The sequence below is a fragment of the Gymnoscopelus braueri genome (assembly GCF_963280865.1).
Source record: "Gymnoscopelus braueri genome assembly, chromosome: 6".
NCBI classification, from domain to species: domain Eukaryota; kingdom Metazoa; phylum Chordata; class Actinopteri; order Myctophiformes; family Myctophidae; genus Gymnoscopelus; species Gymnoscopelus braueri.
The window spans coordinates 33,472,005-33,490,474 of NC_137607.1; the positions used below are offsets into that span (position 1 = coordinate 33,472,005).

The 18,470-nt window shown below is 40.5% G+C and overlaps 1 protein-coding gene across 7 annotated transcripts in view; it reads left to right on the forward strand.

Annotated features, from left to right (window-relative positions):
* Window positions 1–842: 842 nt before the first annotated feature.
* lpp (LIM domain containing preferred translocation partner in lipoma) overlaps window positions 843–18,470 on the forward strand; it is a 185,554-nt gene continuing 167,926 nt past the window's right edge. For 3 of the 7 annotated variants that reach the window (XM_080431290.1, XM_080431296.1, XM_080431291.1), the window contains exons 1-2: window positions 843–1,038; window positions 7,346–7,419. The gene's annotated coding sequence lies outside the window, so the exon portion shown is untranslated. Of the gene's footprint in view, window positions 1,039–7,345; window positions 7,420–10,651; window positions 10,727–18,470 lie in introns of those variants that run through there. The other 4 variants (XM_080431292.1, XM_080431294.1, XM_080431295.1 and 1 more) reach the window with 3 other exon arrangements.

Sequence of the window (18,470 nt, forward strand, 5' to 3'; positions counted from 1 at the left end):
TAAATATTACATTAAATTGTATATTAACCCATTAAATCCGAGAAAGCATCTGTGCCATTTTGCGTTGGCCATTCAAAATGAGCAGATATACAAGCTGCGAGCTTGTACAGCTGCTATTTTTTTTTATTTTTTTTTACATTTTTGAAAAATCTTTAAAGAACTACTGGTTTAGAAGGCATTTGTAGAATTGGCCCTCAGGTCTTAATGGGTTAATAATGTAAGTGTCTTTGTATTTGTTTAAAGGGATCTTGGGTAATAATAGCTCAATGGAGTTTACCTGGGTGGATCTTCTTCCATACCTGACATCACAGCCTTGAGTATTGGGAAAGGTGGGGGCGTGGATGTAGCTGTTGAAACACAGATTTCCAAAGTGTTTATTGTTCATGAGAAAGGAAGTTATTACATACTGCCCCCCCCCCCCCCCCCCCCAGCCACGTTATTAGAATTTCTAACATTTAAAATGATCTGTTATGTTGAGGATTTTTTTTTACTGTGTGCAGTGTTCTCCAGTGTATTTAACCACTTGAACACCAGCATTGGTAGGTATTGTGGGGAAAGCTTTCTCTGAAAATAGCAGATCAACAAGCTACCCTTGTCGATCTGCTATTTGCAGCGAAAGCTTTCCCCACAATAATAACAGAAAACAGAAAAGATACTAGTATTGAGCCTTGAGGGACTATCCGCCTGGTTACCCATATGGGGTTTAAGTGGTTAATTTATTTATGTGCACAAATTACTCAGCTGCTTCCCAGAGTTGTCATCATCAGTAGCTAGTCGTGGCCCATGACGCATCATTTATATTCTTGACCATGTTTGCACAACAATCCTAAAAGTCACACACAGAGTGCAGGGAACAGTAAGATACATCTGGCCTACTGCCTTACATGGGCAAATATCTCCAACCACTGAGTCGGCTGGAATTTCAACCCGTGACGTCACCGCCTACTACTCAACTCTCCCAGAATTTGGAAAAAGAAGTTTCACTTTTTTGGTGTGGGATTTGAATCTTCTGTGTGTGTTTATTCCTAGAAAGCCGAGGTAAGCTTGAACGATACAACTTCCTTTTGTGTGACAGAGTAATGTATACGCGGTGTATGTGTGCGTTTGTTCAGTTACACGGGACACGGCTAGAACGGTTTAGAGTTGTGTTTGGAAGTAGCTTATTATGCTTCACAATGTTTCTTCCTTGTTAGAATGATATGGAATGTACTGTAGTTCAGGATGAGGGCGTGGGCTCACAAACAGCCGTAGCCTTGGCTTGGCTCGCATTAGCGAAAGGAAAGGAAGCGAGGGGGTAAAACTAATAAAAAATGCGAGTCGTTAAAACGCCAGCCATCGTCAACTAACTATCCGCTGTAAAGGTGAAACGTTGTGTGTTGAATGAACGGGGCTCGGTGTAAGTTTTGTGTTGGTTCTGCGGACCAGCGGCGGCCAGGCGGTCGCTCTGTCTGTTAAACTGTTGCTGTTTTTAGCAGCTGAACAATGCGGAAGAAACGCTGTCACACCGACGACCGCTGCAGAAACATGATGCTTCTCTATCTATCTGCACAGGAATGTTGTGTAGGCCAGTGGTTTTCAACCTTTTTCATATCGAGGTCCATTATTTATTCCGCACTCGAGCCACGGATTCACCGTTTGATGAGATTTAGCCTCGAAGACCCAAAACTTTGAGTATTTTGCTGTCGTTTGATAAGATTTTGTCCACAATTCCATGCTGTATTGATGTGTTGGTACCATTTAGGAGAGAGAACCGGCAAACGTTGATCAAAATAACAATTCTTCTACATTCTCTAATTGTGTAGACTTCTTGTAAATTAAGTAATGCAGATGTTTAGCAATAATTTAACTCTTGAGAGCGCAACATTATTCATTTTACACTCAAGAGATACCTATACTGGTCCATTTGGTTATCAACACCTGGAACCCCCTTAAGACCACTGGTGGTCCCGGACCACTGCTTGAGAACCACTGGTGTAGGGCATTGGTTCTCAAACTTTTTCTTGTCAAGGACCCCTAAATTAATGTTTATTTGGCCGCGGACCCCCCATCTGAAAATATTTTATGCCAAGGATCAGACCCCCCATACAAGATTTGTGGTGTGAACATTTTCAACAACATTCAGACATTTTAAAGAATATCAAGATGTTTTGAAAACAGCTGATAGGGCCACGCCCACGGGGGTCCCTGGACCCCACTTTGAGAGCCCCTCCATTAGACCACGGACCACCATAATTCTGAGAGTGTATAAATGGACCCATTTGTACACTCAGAGTTACAACCAAATAAGGGTCCATTAACTCCATTTGGTTCCTAACTAGCCATCATTTATCTGGGAACCCCCTCAATGACCCCTGGGGGTCCCCGGACCCCACTTTGAGAACCAATGGTGTAGGCTGCTCATAATACAGCCTGGGCCTGTGTTTCTGTACGTACCATGTAGGCACACCTTTACCAAGGAAGATGACTTTGTAAATAAAATATTGCTACCAACTGAATTATACGCGCCGTATTTACAACAGGGCCATCATTATTACTCAAAATGTTTTTTGATGATTCATAATATGATGACCTCGACCCCTTAATTTAATGATTGTCGTGGTCCACCATTGTCAGATGATACAAATATCATACTGCACTTGCTGCACACCTAGATTTGACTAGACACAGGCTGTAAATGTAGCTATACCCTCCTAAGAAATGACCGTTAACTGCAATATTACAGGCCCACAGGAACAGTCTCTGTTTGGAAGAGAGAGATAAAGGACTATTTGACATGACAGCCGACACAATAGCCTATTTAAAGGCTCTGTCTATCTATCTCTAACCAAACTGTTTGGATCACTTTCTTTGTTTTGGCTGGCCTACTCCTTCATCTTATTATTATAGTGAACAGCAGGCTCAGTGCTAACCTGATGTCAAAGTCACTACTAGTGTATTTCAGTGCAACCTGTGGTGGTATGTATTACAGTATGTCTTTCTTCGGAAGTTACTCATAGTGGAAGTGTTTTCTGTAGTGGTCTAAATTTCAACTGTACACTGAGATGTTATTTTTAGATACCCCCTGTGAAGCACGCTATGAAAGTGAAACAGTGGTTTCTTCAACTCATACTTATGGTATCAACGGAGTTACTGTAGAAGTAACCTCTGAATGAGTCTTGATCTCAGTACAAGAGTTTGAGTCTAGGTCCCCCGATGAAAGAAGTTGGATAAGCCGTCTAGAGTAGACGAGTGGTTCTCAAACTTGTTAATTTCAAGGCCCCCAGTTTGGTATGCATTATGCCATGGACCCCCATAACTTTGAGAGTATACAATTGGAACCAAGGGTCAATTTTGTTCCATTTGTACAGTCTTGGACTTATAGATTTGGAACCCCCTCAAGGAAGGAACCCTGGGGGTCCCCAGACCCCACTTTGAGAACCACTGGCCTAGACTTTGGATATTGCTCAGTTAAAAAATGGCAGATAGCATGCTGCAAATTCTCCCTCGCCTGTTGAAAAGATTGAATATGAATTCAAACTTGTACTTTGATATGAATTTCAAATCAATAAGCTCCCCCTGAGATCTCCTTCATCAAACTGAATTTATCTGTGTCATTCCCACACATTTCTTGAGTCAGGCAACATTAAACAGAGCTGTCTTTAAAATCTCCTGTTAGAAAGGACACATTTTGACAGTTTCAGCGATGTTCAAGTTTAAAGCCTAGTCCCGCAACTGCCTTTGAGCCCAGCCCCCCTGGTAGGTTTTGTCAAGCTGTTCTACTACTGTACGTGTTCAATGGCATAATTTTAATGAGCATAGGCCTGACTGGAAGGAACATATCCACACCCGCACATTCTCAGGCTTAAAACATTAGAGTAAAACATTGTGTGGGGATTTTTTACGTCCTTGGGTTACCCTAATCCAGAAGTGTCATTTTGGAAAAAAAACTAGAAGGAGGCGAAAAGGGTCCTTTTAAGCCCTATTTCAAAAATAGCTAAACTATTATTGGCTACTTTAGCTATTCAAAAAAAAAAAAAAAACTGTGAAGGTGGAGAAAATATGCCTAAAACTAGAAAAAGTGCTCCTCGGAGCACAGGTCTCCGCCAGGTCAGGTACGTTATTGTGGCCTCCTGGTGGCGCTATAATAGGCCAATGTGAAAAGGGTGCCATTTATTCTTAGGTCGTTCACGGCAATCGGACACTGCATTCATGATTTGAGGCATTTTGTTCCAAAAATGTGTTTTGCTAAATTAGACCTGCTGGTGGCGCTATAGCAGGCCAATGTGAGAAAGTGTGTCATTTCTTCCTTGGCCTAGTGGGAATGTGTTTGTGAAATTTCACGGAAATCGCAAGCTGCGTTCATGATTTGAGGCATTTTGTTCAAAACGGAGCAATCCTGCTAATTTTGGAAGCGAACCTTAGTCAATGAGGATGGAATATGGGAAATCGGACAGATCCGTGTTGATCACATGACTATAGAGATACTGTGTACCGATTTGCATGACGTTTGGATAAAATCTGTAGGAGTAATGTAACAAAATGGGGTTTGCACAAATCCGCCTCCAGGTGGCGCTACAACAGGCCCATGTGAAAAATTTGAGGCAGAGGTTCTGAATTGGCATCCAGGGAGTGTGTGTGCACAGTTTCGCAGCGACCAGGCCAACGGTGCCAGAGATTAGCTGCTAACACACACACACGGACAGGACACACGGACACACACACACACACACACACACACACACACGGACACACGGACGGACGGAGGGTAAAACATACTCTCTCGCCATGCCTTTCGGCCTGGCGGAGACAATAACTGAATTTGAGGTTATCGCGAACGCTAGTGGGTGGCAATTGCCATACCCTGGGACCCCAAATGATGCCCCTGCCCTGATCTCGGTTGTAACCCTAAATGAGTAACCGTTTTCTTTTTCATTGCTAAAATGCTGTGATAATTTAATGCAAATGCTCACATCTATCATGTCTTAAAACAATTGATGAAATGCTTGGTGATGAAACAGCCAGTCACTGAACATGTGAATTTAAAAGCATTAAACGATGTGCCCATTCAAGTCATTGCTGCTAACCTTTAAGTTTATACCAAATGTGCAACGTAAAGTGTTTTTTAGGTGTGCCGCCATCATTTGTGTCCATCTTTAATGGCAAACTCAGTCTATTAGTGAAATAAGGTGGGAATGTCATGTTTTGTATGTTAAAGGACAGCACAGGGTAGCATACAGAAGTGTGACGTTTATATTAAAAGTCACGCTATGTAACATAGTAGTCTGTTTTGGCGACATCTCTTGTAGCTCCGTAGTCATTACAGCGTTTGTCTATCTACCAAGGAATGCTCAAAAGGAATGCTGCAGCAGGGCCCTAGCGCCCGAGGATATATATTGGAATGTAACAACACATTGTCAAAAATGTTATTTATTAACGCTAAAATAAACAAATAATTACATTTCGGGTACATTTCGGGTCTCTACGTCATTTCGTGAATAAATGGTGTTTAGAGAAGTAGTCAAAAAACCTACAGTATGTATGTATGTATGTATGTGGAATGGTTATTGTGAAAAATATACCAGTCAATGATAACTTTTGTTTAATTGAAAAAGTTACACCTTATGACTTTAATCTCCCCTTGCCTTAAGAGCAATGAACATAAAGTAAATTCAGTTCTTAATTTTGTTGACTGAACAGTTATCAGTCAGACCCATAACTATTATATCAGACTAGACTACTCGGATGATTCATTGTACATTGACCTCCACGCCCACAGGTCTGTGCAATGACACAGCTAGTTGTTTTCTTTTTGTGTAATGTGCCATATATAATCCCATATGGGATGGGCCAAAATGTTGGCATGACACGAAAATAAAATGTTCATTCATTCATTAATTCATACATTTGACACAAAGTTATTGAGGCAGAGAGATATGCCCTTTATATGGCCTACATTGAAAAATGTTGTGTATTGACACTGGCATTAAAAAACCATACCGGTGGTCTGGCATATTTAGCCCTACTACTCGGTATACAGTAAACAGTACTTGGCACTACTGTCGCTGCCAACCATTTCCAAAAGCATACTGTACCGTAGTTTGTTTGATTTTTAGTATGGTATCAAATTCAACTTGCAAAGGCTTGAAACTTGCTTGATGGGTAATCCAACACACTACACTTCATTGCACTGTTATTTTTTTTCAACATCATGATATTGTTGTGTTTTAAAGTAATGCATTTTAAAGTGCGGATTCATTTGAAAAGTGTAACCAAAATTAGTCCCTGGAGAAAAGATTGATTTACGATTGAAATTCAAATGTGCATTACTTAGGCCAATTAACTGCACAATGATGTTTAGCCAACATTGTCAATTAGTTAAGTTTGATAACTTTTTAATGACTTTGGAGAAAACGTAAGCAAACACTCAATTGAAAAATAAAGCCATTAAAGGAATACTTCACCCCCAAAGGACTTTTTTGTATCAATTAGTCACCATGTGAAGCCTTGAATTCATTGAGAATTTTTCATTTGTCACATTCCCTCACTGTGAATGAAGATTCCAAAAACAAAGAGAATACTTGAAGAAAGTATGGCTTCAAAATTAACCGCAGCAAAACTGTATCAAAAATCGGTTTATAAACTCCAAATAAACTCTTGCAGTATAATACGCGTGTCTTGTATCCAGTCCGTGTCCTCATTATTTCCAAAACATAACTTTTTCTCTGAAACTTTAATAATTAAAACACTTCCGGTGTAGACGGTGTCATGCACGAATGAGGAACGACTGGGCATGCGTTGGGGTTCAACATGAGCTGAGTTCATTCATACGGACATGCGTGCTCAGACACGCTCCTTGCTCGTGCGTGACAGCATTTATTCCGGAAGTGTTTAAGTTTCTCCATTAATTCAAGGCTTCACAGGGTAAGAAATTGCTTTAAAAAATTGTTTTTAATGGGAAACTTATCTTTGATTAATAGTTACGGTATATGGCCGAAGCTGTGAACAGACATGTATTGACGCTACTATGGTCCTTAACATTATTTTCTTATTTATGTTTCCTGTATAATGTAACAAGTTGCAATTGAAGAATATATACTAAAATACAGAATGTCAAGTCCAATCTATTCCACTGATGAATGGTACAGTTCTGGAAGCAATTTCATTTGTCTGAAGAGGACATTATACTTATATGCAAGTCGGTGTTGTGTGCCGATAGCAGATCTACAACATCACAGAGGCGTTGTGAGTTTGTAGATCTGTGCAAAAAAATCAGGTATTACTGTGACTGTTGACCTCAATGACCTGTTCATCCAGCTTGTACATTTAACTGTGCCAGATGAGTAACACAGAGCTCTTTTTTTCTAAGGATCTCAGATATCAAAGTCCAGTGACCGAAGTCTTATCAGCTGGAAGGCCCATTTAATCCAGAGAGGAGAAAAGGTATGGCAACTCTTTCTCTGCTTTAATCTGTAATGCTGTTATATGTTGGTCGTTTTATTTTGGTCTGACCACATTGGAAATTAATAATGTTGATATTTTCCCTGTGAAGAAGCCTCATGTCAATAGCACAATTAGAGAATAGAGCTTGTGAATGGAACATTTTAATAAAAATCTGGGAAGGTTGTGGAAATGTACAAGCTACTACTGTTAATTCCCTCGAGCTAGGCATTCTACCCCAATTGCTCCAGTAGATGGTCTGTGTACTGGTCACTGACCAATACACAGAAAGATGGAAGAACTTAATGTATTTGCAAACTTATATGTTTTAAAAAAAGTGTCAAAAAGCACATCCAAAACCAAAACACAGGTGCATGGCCGACCCATGAAAACAGAATGTGATTTAGCACACTGTTAAGCTTCCATGCAAATTGGAGCCCTCATCCCAAGGCAGCAGTGGCCTAAAGGCTAGAGTAGTATGCTTGCAACTGGAAGGTTGCTGGTTTGATTCCCCAGACCGTCAAGAAACAACTTGAAAACCAACACTTAGTGCCCAGCATTGAAGTTCCCTCGAGCAAGGCAAAATATTTATTTTTGGGCTTTTTATGCCTTTATTGATAGTGAAGTGAAGTTTAGACAGGAAACGGGGAGAGAAGAGATGGGGAGTGACACGCAGCAAAGGCCGTTGGGATCGGGACTCGAACCCGCTTAGGCTACATTAGAGCCTAAGTGCCCGGACCGCTAGGTCAAACAAGGTTCTTTTTTATCAAATGTATTTTCAGACTGAACATGCATGTATGTTTCGTCTTTTCAATGTTTTAGTCTTAAAGATATCACGGCAATGACCTGTACTCTCCAGGGACTTGGATAAAGGACGGTCTACTGCCACTGTCTGTTACATCCAATTCAGGCAGTGCCTTGTATTGTTCTCTCTTGTCTGCAGTTAATATTGCCATAACCTCCACTGACCTACTGCTCTCATGGGGAGCAGGCATACTTTAATTATACCTCCTTAATCACTGGAAGACATTCTATATGACAGGACGGCGCCCTCACAGTAAATGGGTTATCATTACCTGTTAATCCTGCCCTGGTGGTTTGATTAATAAAGAGGGATAATGTTTCTGACTGTATGTGAATGCGCTTATACACTCCTTCCTCTTTCTTGCTCTTAGACATACATTTCAGAATGCATGGACTTCAAGATGACATGCACTGCTGCCAAACTGTGCACAATGGTTTGCAGGGCATCATGTATGCTTTTTATATATAGGTCTATATACTGTATACTGCCATGTGCAGCTGGAAAATATGGGAAATGTGCTTTTTGGTCTAGCTCTTGATTTATTGTCTCCGCCAGGCCGAAAGGCATGGCGAGAGAGTATGTTTTGCCCCCTGTCCGTCCGTCCGTCCGTCCGTCCGTCCGTCCGTCCGTCCGTCCGTCATTCTGTCTGTGTACAGCTAATCTCCGGCACCGTTGGCTTGCTTGCAGTGAAACTGTGCGCCCCCTGGATGCCACAGCAGAACCTCTGCCCCAAAATGTTCACATGGGCCTTTTATAGCGCCACCAGGAGGCCGATTTGTGCAAAACATATTTTTGGACAGTACTCCTACAGATTTTGTCCAATAATCCCACAAATCTGTACACAGTATCTCTATAGTCATTAAACGAAACAGGTCTTTCAGATTTTTCATATTCCATCCTGATTGGCTAAAAATAGCCTCGGAAACCCAGGCTTTTTTTTTGTTACAAAAGAAAAAAAGCCTGGGGGAGCGATGCAGGAACGATGGTCTTGGACCTTGTTATCTCCTAACCAATCAGAGTGCAGAGGGGCGTCGCTCTAAATTTGGTGACGTCAGCGTGCTACGTGCACAGGCCGAGGGGGGGAGGGGAGGGGAGGCGGGGACATAGATTGGTGAAGCAATAGGAAGCCACGCACAAATCCAGGCGGCTGTGTTTGGGTCCGCCCTTCAAGACCATGGATTGAGCTCGTAGCCTCAGGCTAGGCTAAAAATGCAGCATGCAATGTCCTTGAAATTTTGCACACATATTTCCACTATGCCGAGGAAGAAACGCCACTTGAAAATTTTCAAATCAGCCGCATGGTGGCGCTATAACAGGCCGATTCGTGTTTTTACCTATAACTGCACCGATCTGTGTAAAACTTTGTAAGCGCACTCCCTAGAGGTCAAGGAAAAACCTTTGCCCTGCATTTTTCACATCTGCCTTTTATAGCGCCACCAGGAGGCCAACTTATGTAAAACTTTTTTTTTTATATTACTCCTTCCGATTTGATCAAAATTTCACGCAAATCGGTACACATGATCTCTATAGTCATGTGATCAGGACGGATGTGTTTGATTTTTCATATTCCATCCTGATTGGCTAAGATTGGCTTGTTTTGAACAAAATGCCGCAAATCATGAACGCAGCGTCCGATTGCCGTGCAAGGCCTAAACATTGGCCTGTTATAGCGCCACCAGCAGGTCTAATTTAGCAAAACATTTTTTTTGAACAAAATGCCTCAAATCATGAATGCAGTGTCCGATTGCCGTGCAAGGCCTAAGAAGAAATGGCACCCTTTTCACATTGGCCTATTATAGCGCCACTAGGAGGCCACAATAACCTACCTGACCTGGCGGAGACCTGTGCTCCGAGGAGCACTTTTTCTAGTTGAATATACAATCCTGCTGACTTCAAAATAAGATGTAACATACATCTGTAAAAATATAATTCTTTATCGTTTTGTCCAATTTTAAATTGTTTTCTGTTCAGTATACTGCTTGATTTAGAAGCATTACGTTTCTGTTGTGGCTCAAAACGAGGCTCCATCCATCGTACTGCCAAATCCGCGGCAGCAAATTCCCATGCTGCTGTGTGCCTCTGTCTGTTCTGCCTGGCAGGCAGACACTCTGTTACCCATCTTAGGTCAGAAGCAAACGCAAATCAATCGTGAACCGTTCCCCTACAATCATCATCATTATTATTATTATTCCTCATGAAAGGTATGCACCACCGAACCAGTAGCGTTGAGTGACTCTGGCACGCCAAATAACACATTCCCGGCGAAAAGCAAACTGAATTGATATTGCCCTCAATACTACTTTCCTCATATTTTCTCCATATTTGGAAATGTTTACCTCCTCATGATGTGGCTCACAGAGCTTGGGGAGAGGGGATGTGAGTCACTGTAGAAGGGTTTGCGAGGGCTCCTCTCCCTCACAAGGGTGAAGAAGAGAAGCCATCCAAGTAGACTGACATCCACTAAACGTAGTAGTTTCATATGCTGCAGTGATCTACAGAGGACTCGTGAGTATCATGCTGTGCTCATCATTTCTATATATAGTATAGGGCACCTACAGGTCCATTTTTACACTCTCAGTTAAATGAACAATTTGGATTTTATTGTGCAAAAAGCGGAGCTATCGGTTTATCCCTGTGAAAAAGACTGCTAGCCAAGTCTTGGCAATAAGTGAGACGTGCATATGTGTTAATTGTCTCTCTGTTCTAGTTGCCTCTGTGCCTCTGTGTTGTTAACTTGATCATTAGGCTTTGCTCGCTAGTAGTTGCCTCTCTGTCTCTAACTTAAATTTATGTCAATTAACTTTTGCTCACTAGTTGCCTCTCTGTCTCTAACTTGACTTATCTTTGTGTTAATTAACTTTTGCTCACGAGGCATTTCAGTCTATGCCAGCTAAGATTTAAATGTTTTATTCTGTGATGACTGATTATACTCGTTTCATGCTTTATTCACTTTGATTGATTTGTGGTGAAGGTCAGCATGGGGGCTCAGTTTGGCCCTATGCACATATTTGATGTGACACTGCAGGGGTTCCTGTGGAAAGGAAACACCCACAGCGTGGCTAGTTTTACATGGTTTTGCTGAGGAAAAGATGGACATGATGGAATGAGTTTCATGCTTGCAATACTCATCCTGGCTCATCCAATATTTAGTAGTTCAATGGTCTCTGCTGTTTTCCATCAGTGAAATAGGCTGTTCTTGATGGGAACCTACTGTATGCAAGTTCTTTTTTTAAGGCTTTTCAGCATTTTTATTAGACAGAGGACAGTAGTGAGACAGGTATAGAGCGATGGGACATGACAGGAACCACACTCAAACTCAGGTCCTTGTGACTCACTAGGAGCATGCGGTCAGCGCTAACTGGTGATTCCACCGGGCACCCCAGTATGCACATTTTTTGAGAGAATATTATATGACTATATACAGTATATATGAGCAAATCAACCATTTAGGGGGAGGGGGGGTCATCTACAACTTCACCCTTTCAAAAAACATTGAATAGCGCTGTTTATCTGTAATATTGTCAGAGCTTATGGTCAGTGATAACTAACTGGGTGATCAGGCACTGATATCCTTGAAGTTTCATAAAGTCTGGAATTATAGAATGGAAATGCTGTAGAAAAACACTGCACAATTGCGGAAAGTCTTTTACAAGACATATTTGTACATTAGTCAGTATTTATTAGGTTTTTTTAAATGATAGTTACACCTCAACTAGGAATGGGAATTGATACGATTTTGTTGATGCTAATGCCATTAACGATTCTGCTTATCTGTTCGATTCTTTTTCGATTCCCTCACTGATTTCTGATACATTTTCAGTTTGGAAGAAGAGTACTGTAGGTCTACACAGGGTTTAAATGTTTTATCTCCAAGTTTTAACACAGAAATAGTAGAAAAGGGACATGCGTGTCTGCTAAATAACATTTAAACGTGTTAATATAAATTACATTGCTCCTTATTTTTTTCCTTGTCAGCAGCGTAGACACGACGTCATTGTTTTGCAATGAGAAACTGTCAGAAAAACATGCAAGAATTGATAAAAGGATTTGATAAAGCTCGGATGCATTAATGTCGATTTTCAGAGTTAACGATTCCGATTCTCTTAACGATTCCGGTTCTTCATTCCCATCCTCAATCTCCACCACTCTGACCTTTCTCTTGGCTCTTTACAGAGATGTTTGAAGCATTACCGGCAGGCACCTCACAATTAGCTTTCAAGCACACTTCACAAGCAGAGGGGAATAGGTAAATGTGCCGGAATCTTACACTGCAAAGGCTGACGTTGATGTCTTTAATGATGGCATGGTGTGATAATCTAATTAAGTTTATCTTAAAGTTACACAAGGGCTTTTATCGTCTTTCATCCCCAGGGATAGTCAACCCATTTGCTTCACTGTCTATCAGTCTATCTTTATTCCATTTTCTCTCATTTTTAGGAGACGCTCATCATATTCTACTGATTCCATTCTATTTACAGTATTTTATTTTAAAACCCACTTCCTTGGCTAGTTCAGTTACAGTAGTTACTGAAAATGTATTGTGGAAACTATGAAGGCCTATATTTATAACTGAATATTTAAATTCATTTCAACTTAATAGGCTGGTTTGTGGTTTCAGTACCAATGGCTTAACTATTTGTTTTTCACCTTATTCACATACAAAACATACATTTTTTTTTTTCATCATTTCATCATACATTTCATCAATGTATGCAAATATATGTGACTGATTTCAGATGAGTTTTGTTGTAACTGGCATCTCTGTAATCCGGGTGCAAACTGTCTCTATAACTGTCTCCTGTCTATAAACTTGCTGTAGACTTACAGTATATTTATTTACCCATGGCAGCGCTAATAAAAGTTACATTTCATAGCCTGAAGAGATCTAGCAAATCTGCTACATCTCGATATCATCAATAATCACAACGTATGAGATCAAGATTACTGGATGACATGTCTGACACCATCCTTGGAAAATAGGCTTGAGACCTCATTCATAGCTCAAAGCAAGATCACGTAATGAAGATGGTTGTGGGATTTGAGCTCAGTAACTCGACTTGTTTGATAAACAGTCAGCAACACTGATCACAGTATCACATTAGTGTCTGGCAGGCAGGGCATCTCTTCAAAACTCTCTGAAGATGACATAACCCATTAAAACCGGGAAAGCATCCGTTTCATTTTAGAGCTCGACCACTTCAAGCATTATTTTATACTTTGGCTATTAAAAAATAGCAGCTATTCAAGCTCACAGCACGTCACTTTGTGCCGTGCTGTGAGTTTGTAGATCTGCTATTTTTTTTAAATCTTGAACACTTTTGCAAATCTTTGAATATATATATGTATATGTATATATATATATATATATATATATATATATATATATATATATATATATATATATATATTTTTTTTTTTAAAGCGAACATCTTTAAAGGTAGGGTATGTGATATTTTTGGGATTTCTTTTTTTTTGGTTAAAAGTTAAAGTACTATATTCTGATAGTAATCATTGCTACAGTGTGTTTGTTTGGTCACAGTGATCTCTCCAGCTCTTAAGTAAACAGAATATAAGTACATTTTCAGGTAGGTGACACATTTTAAGCCAATCAGGAGAGAGCACTGAAAATGCATTTTCTGTTTAATAAAGAGCTGGAGAGACATGGGAGACTCCTTTTACTGAACAAACACTCTATAACAATGAGTCAGAATATAGAGCTATTTAACACTTATTTTAACAAAAGCAAATCACTTACCCTACCTTTAACTCAAATCTTTGCTTCTGGGGGTCCCTGGAACAAAATATTTTGAGATGGGAACTACTGACATAGCAACATACGTTTTTTCAGAAAAAAGTTAGGATTTAGAAGACATTTTTTGAATCGGCCTCAGGTCTTAATGGTTTAATCTGTTCTCACTCCAGTCTGCTGGCCCTAATTTCAAGATGTTAGTATCTCCAGATTGGGGGAGGCTTGTTTCTTCCAAATGAATCTTGTCAACAAATGAAGGCACTAAGTAAGGAGACTCTAGCTAAAGAGGAGGCGATTATCTGTATTATTGAGAATCACTTTAAACGTCTGATTGGTTTCTATTTTTGTCTCTTGGCTGCTGTAGAGCTAATGATGCCTTACAAACACTTTTCCCAATTAGAGATTCAGGGTGATGACTGGACAATGCTTTTTAACCTTTTTAACCACCCCTTTTCCAAAAAATAGTCAAAAATGTGTTGTGATTTGTGAGTTGTTTTTGTTATAATAACTAGAGGTTTGGGCCGCTTTGTGGCCCAAACATCATCCAACTGATATGGCCATATATGGAGATGCGCAGTAGCTTGGGGTGCTGTGGCTAAAATGTGCAATTTAGTTTTATATTAACTGTACAATATGTAAGTATTGTATAATGTGCGCGTGAAATTGCACGGAAAGCGCAAGCTGCGTTCATGATTTGAGGCATTTTGTTAAAAACTGACCAATCCTGCAAACTTTGGAATCCAACCTTAGCCAATGAGGATGGAATCTGGGAAATCGGACAGATCCGTGTTGATCATATGACTATAGAGATACTGTGTACCGATTTGCATGACGTTTGGATAAAATCTGTAGGAGTAAATGGGTTTTGCACAAATCGGCCTCCTGGTGGCGCTATAACAGGCCCATGTGAAAAATTGGGGCAGAGGTTCTGAATTGGCATCCAGGGAGTGTGTGTGCACAGTTTCGCAGCGACCGAGCCAACGGTGCCTGAGATTAGCTGCTCGCAGACAGATGGACGGACGGACGGACAGACAGACAGGGGGTAAAACATACTGTCTCGCCATGCCTTTCGGCCTGGCGGAGACGATAAAAAGATTTAATTTGGATGTTTGAAGAATTGTGGATCCTAGACAGTTGTTTTCAGAAGCTGCATTAACCTCTAAAACCTTTTTGTGCTTTGTACAGTTCAAGTCATTCCTCATTCATGTAACACAGATGCATAGTGAAGGGAAAAGCCTTTTTCTTGGGGTCACAGAGAGAGCAGAACAGAAACATAGTACAATGTAAACTAGACGCGTCGCAATTCAGGGCAATTGCAAAGTGTGGTTGCGCCGACGCGAGTCGCGGGTCGCTGCCGCCGGGACTCGGGGAATAAGCTGGGAGGAATACCGTCGGAGGCCGCGTGACGTGCCATTCGAATCGGGTGTCAATCGGATCCTGCCTTCGTGATACATGCCGTTTTGATTTTAGGAAATAGGCCCCTCCCACAAATGTAAAGGGCCAATCATATTGTCTAGTCACTCCTGATATCACTTTTATTTCATTTTGAGAGGATTGATCCCCCCAAAAATCATATTTTTGCATCAAACGGTTACGTTTTGTGCATTTGTGGCGCCCCCTATGGGTCAAAGTGGAAATACTTTTGGGGATTCGTTGAGTAAACCACCCTCGATATGTGACTCAAATTTGGGATTGACTGGACGTTTCGTTAGTGATTTGTGGCCTTTTTTGTAAAACGGTTCCCTTCCGCTAACTTTGGAAGCCATTTACGGACGAACGGTATGGACTATCAAAATTCTGTTTCACTCCAGATTATCGCATGGGTCCAGAGATCATGTGTACCGATTTTTGTGAAATTTGGAGAAAATATGTGGGAGGAGGAGCTAAAAGTGTGTTTTGAAGAAAATTCAAAATGGCGGAAAATCTATCCTGACGCAAATGGGCGTGGCCTATATGGGGAGTTGCGTCATGACCCAAGGAATCTAGGGGGAAAAAGATTTTTATTCTAGGACCTACGGTTCAAAAGTTATAGGCCAAAAACGTAAAGTGGGCTGTTATAGCGCCACCATGAGGCCGAATGGTGTGATTATTTATTTAAATAATTTCGGACTAAATTATAAACCTCCCCTCCAAATCTGGTAACTCTAGCTCTTACGGTTTCTGAGAAAAAAATACTTGAATTTGAGTTTTTTCACTTTTCCATTAAAGTGGATGGGGACATTTAATGCACTAATAAATCAATATCAATAAAACTATCCAACCAATCTCTTAACAAGATACAAGCACACGATTCCCGGTGAGGCCGGTCATTTTGACATATGGCACTAAATTGGGAAAAATAAACTGTGGGAGGAGTAGCGAATAGAAAAAAAGTTTATCTAGAGAGAAAGTTTCTGTAAAACAATAGTCTGGTTGCCCATTCGGGCAACCACACTAACAAGCTGTATGGACAATAAACGCAAAAGATGTTTTGGTGAATTATCATAGAATGGTAGGTAAATGCATATTTTGTGTTTTCTATGTGTTCTACTACATCAAATGAAAAGGAAGAACCTGGCATTCCCTGAGATGGAAATGGCAGCAAAATCCATATTATGGACTAATGTTTTGTTCTCTCTTCAAACTAAATGGCCAGAAGAGTATTCTGTGAAATGGCTTTAATGAGTTTGTTTAGCACCTTTGATACAAAACTTGCAGCTCAAAATGATTTACATTAAAGAGATATAAACATGAAACATAGATTAAAAGGAATCAAACAATAAAAACAGTGCTTTGCATAAAACATGTAAAAAGAAAACACAAGCATGATGAAGCATCTGTCTGTTTTGTCGGTCTGTCTACTGTAGGGATGGCCAAATGGCGATTTTTTTTTTTTTAACCGGTTGCCGTTAGGCCTTACCGATTTAATTAATCATTAACCGTTAAGGAAATGTGTTCCCAAAAGAAAAGCGCTATTTACCAATAAAAAAAAGAAAAATACACTGTTTTAAAAAAAATCTCAAACACCACTTCTCTTTGCTCGTGCTTCTTTTTGTGTTTACTAGTGTTAGCTTAGTGGAAGTCACGTGTGGTTGCAGGTGTAGACTTGGCCCTTCAAAATAAAATGTTTTTTTAAAAAAAACGGTTTGACATTAGTCGTTAGTGTTAACCGGTTGCCAATTTCTTAACGGTTAACGGGTAGCGGTTAACGGTTGGCCATCCCTAGTCTACTGCATCTTTCTATCCAACTGCATCTATCATCCAACTGTATCTTGCTGTATTTGTCATATTAATAGTAGTAATAATATTTTTATCATTGAATAAGCAGGTGTTTCCTTGTCTTTGTAAAGACCAGCGCAATAGTGTAAATCCAGTGGAATGCTTTCGTGCCATTTCTTATGACTCCCTTATCATTAGGGATCAGAGTTAATTAAGTGATTAATCTCAGATTAGGCAGAGACTTGAAGCTAATGGAACACTAAGAAATATGACTGGTCCATTAACCTACCAATTTAATGTCAGATGCTTGCTTCATGTTAATGTATTGTTGGCAAAACACAGAGGTATTATTGAAGTGTTTCCCAAACAATGGGTTGGGACCCATTTTTGGGTCACAGGCCCATTTTTATGGGCCGCTTTTGGATCTTGCCATTTCTCTAATTTCCTACTGTACCACTGTACTATCTTATCTTCTTATATTAAAATTGTCTTAACTCATTAACCGCCAGAGTAAAACATAGTCTATAGCTGCCCTTGCCACTAATCTTTGAAAAATAATATAATATTATTCTTCACAACGATCCATCCATCAATCGCTTTAAAAGACGTACCCTAAAAAAAAAAAGAAAAAAAAAAAAGTACCATAGTCTCGTAGAATCGAGGGGGGGAAGCGTGCTGTCGCGATAATCCGTTCCATAGTTTTTGGCAGTTGAATTTAGGTTGTTTTTGCCAAAAACAACAGAATGCATCCATTAGAATGGCAGTAAATGTGGCTGTTTTTTTTGCGATCACGTGATCTCCTGCTTCACTGGGAGTCAAATGGTGACTCAGAGGTTAGCGAAGAGCACGATCTAGCGTAAACACTGAAAACAGCAGTACACGTCAAAACACGTCCTTGGCGGTGTGGGCTTTGGATTGACACACTTCAAAATGCGTCATTGGCAGTCAGGGGAGGACCGGCCAGCTGACCACGTCGTCACGCTCAGCGTGATCTAATGTGAGAGTGGGTTGACTCCCATTGTAAGAATGGAATGCGGAAATGCTCGTTCTCAATGAGGAAGTTCCAATGTTTGGAACTACAGCCCATAGCGGCCCGCTTTGCAGCGAGATCAAAGCGCGTCGTAACTCTCTCTCTCTATGGATCTGGTCACGCTCATGTCTGACTCCATAAACATATAAGGAGTTCCCGATGCAGTTACGGCCAAATATAGAGTGTGTTGTCTAACCTCAATGTGTCGTCGTGGCATCAGGAGCAAACAAACCAGCCACCTCAATTGGGCCCATATATGGGCGGATCGGCAG